The following is a 6,290-nucleotide window of genomic DNA, read 5'->3' on the forward strand; positions in this document are numbered from 1 at the left end:
TTATCCCAGCTTCAATATGCACACTCACATATCATAAGGGTTTCTTGTGCAGAAATGCTTAATAGATACAGATCTTTTTTCATGTCAATAAAAAGCAATCACTCGCCAAATATCAAAATACATTGATTGTCAATAAACTATTATGAAGACATGAGGACATTTCGAATTCGTATTCGTATTCATAAAGGAGCGTCAGAGCATCACCATGTGGTTAAAATGGCACACAACATCTATGTTTGTGAAATGTCAGGAAGGTCAAGCTCAGTCTATGGGGCTTCAGCTTCTTTTTCCCTGTCTGACCTACACATGCTGGAGAGACTAATCACAATCTTTTTGGATTTGCCTTTCTAAGACACATTAGCAGACCAAGGTCATATGATGTGTAGAGTTTGTTGTCTGTCTGCTGTTCAGCACAGTTGATGGCACCAAAACCAAAAATATGCATTTTTGACCTACACTAAAATGTCATTCAGGTTCATGTATATTTTCACATTGACTTTTTTAATGTACAAAAATAAACTTTTATATGTAATTAATCAAATGCATGCATGATCTAGGGCTACCTCAATCGCTAGCACAAAATTACATGACACTATGGGTGTGCTATGGCTCTAAGTAAAATGACACATCCTATGCAAGCTGGGACCACACATGGTCATGTGGACATCTTAAGATAGCAGACAAAAAGATGGCTCTTTATTTCACAGATTAGTTCAAATACAAGCAGTCATGCCACCAGGGCTGGACTGGTAATCTGGCATACCGGGCATTTTCCCAGTGGGCCGACACACTTTTTGGCCGATCAGGGGCGGAATGGCCATTGGGAGAACCGAACGGGCTGGTGGTTCGGCTGCGAAACGTGCCGAATGGGCTGCGATAAGCAACAATGAGCCGCTGCGTTAATTGCCAAATGCAGGACATGAGTCTGTGTGAATATTAATGTATATTAATGTCTGTAACCTCCTCACTTAAAAAATTTGTTTATTGACTTTTTCCATAACTGCTTTTGTCTCATATCACCCAGAATTACCATTGTTTGACATGCACAAATGTATACATTTTAAATAAATATGTGTCAAGTCAAGTGGTTTCTTATTGTCGTTCAAACATATACAGTTAGTACAGTACACAGCGAAAGCGAGACAACGTTCCTCCAGGACCATGTTGCTACATAAATCAACATAGGACAAACACAGAACCACATGAGACTACACAGACTAAATAACATATCTATATAAAGTGCACGTGCAAACGTGTGCAAAATGTACGGGACAGTACAATAAATTACTAACAATGAACAGGACAATAGACACCGTAAGAGAAAGTGCAGTGCTGACCAGTACACAGTAGTGCAAAAAGATGACAGTTTCTAAAATGCCAAATGTAAACATAACATACTATGAGATAGTGTTCTATGGACATAGCAGTTATTGAGGTAGCAGACAGGTATAATGTGACAATAATTAAAGTGCAACTCGGGACACGTGTGTGTGTGTGTGTCAGTCCAGTCTCTGAGTATTGAGGAGTCTGATGGCTTGGGGGAAGAAGCTGTTACACAGTCTGGCCGTGAGGGCCCGGATGCTTCTGTACCTCTGGCCAGACGGCAGGAGGGTGAAGAGTTTGTGTGAGGGGTGTGTGGGGTCATCCACAATGCTGGTTGCTTTGCGGATGCAGAGTTTTTTGTAAATGTCTTTGATGGAGGGAAGAGAGATCCTGATGATCTTCTCAGCTGTCCTCTCTATCCTCTGCAGGGCTTTGCATTCCGAAACAATGCAAGTCCCAAACCAGGCAGTGATGCAGATGCTCAGGATGCTCTCAATAGTCCCTCTATAGAATGTAGTGAGGATGGGGGGTGGGCGATGTGCTTTCCTCAGCCTTCGAAGAAAGTAGAGACGCTGCTGGGCTTTCTTGGTAATAGAGCTGGTGTTGAGGGACCAGGTGAGGTTCTCCACCAGGTGAACACCAAGGAATTTTGTGCTCTTGACGATCTCCACAGTTCAGTGGAGAGCGGTACTCTCTTAAATTCAACAAACATCTCTTTTGTTTTGTCCAAATTTTGAGAGAGAGTGTTGTTGGCTATAAACCAGTACGTTAGCCGTGGCACCTCCTCTCTGTATGCTGACTGATCGTTCTTGCTGATGAGACCCACCACAGTCGTGTCATTGGCAAACTTAATGATGTGGTTCGAGCTGTGCATTGCTGCACAATTGTGAGTCAGCAGAGTGAACAGCAGTGGACTGAGCACACAGCCCTAGGGGGCCCCAGTGCTGAGTGTGGTGGTGGAGATGCTGTTCCCGATCCGGACTGACTGAGATCTCCCAGTCAGGAAGTCCAGGATCCAGTTGCAGAGGGAGGTGTCCAGGCCCAGCAGGTTCAGCTTTCCAATCAGGTGCTGAGGAATGATTGTGTTGAATGCTGAGCTGAAGTCTATGATCAGCATTCAAACGTATGAGTCCTTTTTATCTAGGTGGGTGAGGGCCAGATGGAGGGTGGTGGCGATGGCGTTGTCTGTTGAACAGTTGGGACGATACGCAAACTGCAGTGGGTCTAGTGAGGGGGGCAGCTTAATGTGCCTCATGACATGCCTCTCGAAGCACTTCACGATGATGGGTGTGAGTGCGACGGGACGGTAGTCATTGAGGCAGGACACTGAAGAATTCTTTGGCATGGGGACGATGGTGGTGGCCTTGAAGCACATTGGAATGACGGTGCTGCTCAGAGAGATGTTGAAGATGTCGGTAAGAACATCTGCCAGCTGGTCTGCACATCCTCTGAGCACCCTGCCAGGAATGTTGTCTGGTCCAGCAGCCTTCCGTGGGTTGACTCTGTAGAGTAAAGGGTTCAAAAGAGTGTTACAATGAATGCAAACTTTAATACAGTGAAAAAGACACTCTATTAGCATAACATAACATGTAACATGTATATAAATAAATTACAATTTCCAACTTTCTTTTGAATGTACATGTACTAAAATAAAATATTTGATGCCATTAGTGTATCTTCATTTACTATTGCTATTATTTTGAATGGCCATGGACAATGAAGCAATGTGATAACAATTTTACCTGGTCAGAAAAAGTTGTCCATTAATTTACCTGATGAACTTTCACCTTTTGCTGACCCTTTATGCTTCGCAGAGCTAATGTGTGTTTCTAAATCACTTGCACCTTTATTAGCAACTGACACATAAGTGCCATCTTTACATGCATTCTGCTTCCTACGGATCTCGACCTGGACCTAAAGCATGGGAATTTTTTGTGCAAATCTTCTGTAAATTTGTACTTTTCTTTGGGCATTGTTTCCACTCAGCTGTCAGTTGCTGCTACTGTCAAGCAACTGTTTAATGCCGAACACAACAGCGCTTCGTGCATTCACGGATATATTGACAGGCAGGAATTTGGCCAATAGTTGCTGCAAGCCTCTTATAATTGACCAATTGGTGTTGCGAGTAGGCGGGACTTAAAGCAAGGGGTTAAAGCAATGCAAACATGGGCACACTCACAATAAAGTATTAGACCAGATGCACATCATAATTCTACTAAAGCCGAATCATGGACATTTTTGCATTGTATATAATATTTTTCAAATATGTTGTTCCTTTTATAGTTTGGTATACATATTTTCCCATCTTTTAATCTACGCTGCCCATCTCCTAGCTGTAAAGCGCCTCACCATGTTTTATAGTGAGAATCCAGTCATCTGCAGAAAGTTATCAGAAGCATCTGAAACAGAAAGTTTCAGATCCACAAACCTTCATTTGTAAATCTTTGGAGATTTATATTTATTAAAAACGTAAAATGTTAGATGGTATAAGTAAAATACATGATTATGATTTTTGTTAAGATGTTTATGTTATGGAAGACAAATATGTGCATTATTATTGTGTTAAAGGGATAGTTCTACAAAAATTTCAAAATTCTGTTATCAATACAGGGTTGATGTTAATGACTTCCAGTGTACCTTGAGCCATGTGGGTACTTTCTAAAAGCCAGAGAGTGCAAATCATATCCAGAGCCCACATAATCTCAACAAGCAATGCTCCCAGGGCTGCTGTGACAACTGAGTATTATAGGAGAACTTGCAACTTTTATCTTGAAGGATGATCACTGAATCCTCCATGCTGAAACACTAGAGAAAACAAATGACCGTACAAGTGCAGTTTACATGATGTCACAATATATAAATTAACGTGATTAATACTGACATGCAGGTGATGTCACATTTAAAAACACTGTAGGAAAAACGCTCTCTCTCCTTACAGCAACAAATGTATCATGTTCACGTTTTTTGGACGTTTTTCAAGAAACAAACAGTTAAATAAAGTTATAGTGGGTTATTAATCCGCAAGAGGGCGCCACGGATACATTGTTCTTAATGGAAAGTTTATCAAATAAATCGTTTTAAACAAAAAAACGGTATCATGAGCTCACACGTGATGGAAATGCAGATTAAAAGGAGCGTTGCAAAATAATTAGTAGGCATTGCAAAGAAAAAGATGTTTGGCAAAATCATTGCTGCCTAAAAATCTGTTGCAGAGATAAAAAAGGATAAAAGTTCTTTAGTTTCTTTTACAACAGTCATTGATTTTTGCAGTTAATTATATCTTGGGTTTTGCTATATTTTATTTATATTTTGCAATTCTTTATTTTTGTTTGCAAAACTTTCTTTTTTTTCTCTCAATACTTTTTTTCTTTTGCAAAACTTTATTTTATTTTGCAATACTTTATATTTTTGCAATATATGTGGCATGGAATTGATTCTATACTGTTCACCTCTCTCAGAACTCAACACAAATGATCAGATACAGCGTACTACGTCTATAAAAACGTCTAATATTATAATGAGATATTTTAATATGATACATAATGTGACGAATATTGTGCGGTGATATTAACGTTCAGGTGTTAAAACAGCAATTGCTTTGATCTTTTAAGAATATATAGTTTGTGCATGATTGTGTTTTTTTTTTTGTTTAAAACGATTTATTTGATAAACTTTCCATTAAGAACAATGTATCCGTGGCGCCCTCTTGCGGATTAATAACCCACTATAACTTTATTTAACTGTTTGTTTCTTGAAAAACGTCCAAAAAACGTGAACATGATATACATTTGTTGCTGTAAGGAGAGAGAGCGTTTTTCCTACAGTGTTTTTAAATGTGACATCACCTGCATGTCAGTATTAATCACGTTAATTTATATATTGTGACATCATGTAAACTGCACTTGTACGGTCATTTGTTTTCTCTAGTGTTTCAGCATGGAGGATTCAGTGATCATCCTTCAAGATAAAAGTTGCAAGTTCTCCTATAATACTCAGTTGTCACAGCAGCCCTGGGAGCATTGCTTGTTGAGATTATGTGGGCTCTGGATATGATTTGCACTTCCTGGCTTTTAGAAAGTACCCACATGGCTCAAGGTACACTGGAAGTCATTAACATCAACCCTGTATTGATAACAGAATTTTGAAATTTTTGTAGAACTATCCCTTTAACACAATAATAATGCACATATTTGTCTTCCATAACATAAACATCTTAACAAAAATCATAATCATGTATTTTACTTATACCATCTAACATTTTACGTTTTTAATAAATATAAATCTCCAAAGATTTACAAATGAAGGTTTGTGGATCTGAAACTTTCTGTTTCAGATGCTTCTGATGGCTTTCTGCAGATGACTGGATTCTCACTATAAAACATGGTGAGACGCTTTACAGCTAGGAGATGGGCAGCGTAGATTAAAAGATGGGAAAATATGTATACCAAACTATAAAAGGAACAACATATTTGAAAAATATTATATACAATGCAAAAATGTCCATGATTCGGCTTTAGTAGAATTATGATGGGCATCTGGTCTAATACTTTATTGTGAGTGTGCCCATGTTTGCATTGCTTTAACCCCTTGCTTTAAGTCCCGCCTACTCGCAACACCAATTGGTCAATTATAAGAGGCTTGCAGCAACTATTGGCCAAATTCCTGCCTGTCAATATATCCGCGAATGCACGAAGCGCTGTTGTGTTCGGCATTAAACAGTTGCTTGACAGTAGCAGCAACTGACAGCTGAGTGGAAACAATGCCCAAAGAAAAGTACAAATTTACAGAAGATTTGCACAAAAAATTCCCATGCTTTCGTCCAGGTCGAGATCCGTAGGAAGCAGAATGCATGTAAAGATGGCACTTATGTGTCAGTTGCTAATAAAGGTGCAAGTGATTTAGAAACACACATTAGCTCTGCGAAGCATAAAGGGTCAGCAAAAGGTGAAAGTTCATCAGGTAAATTA

This window comes from Xyrauchen texanus, chromosome 27, assembly GCF_025860055.1.
Source record: "Xyrauchen texanus isolate HMW12.3.18 chromosome 27, RBS_HiC_50CHRs, whole genome shotgun sequence".
NCBI classification, from domain to species: domain Eukaryota; kingdom Metazoa; phylum Chordata; class Actinopteri; order Cypriniformes; family Catostomidae; genus Xyrauchen; species Xyrauchen texanus.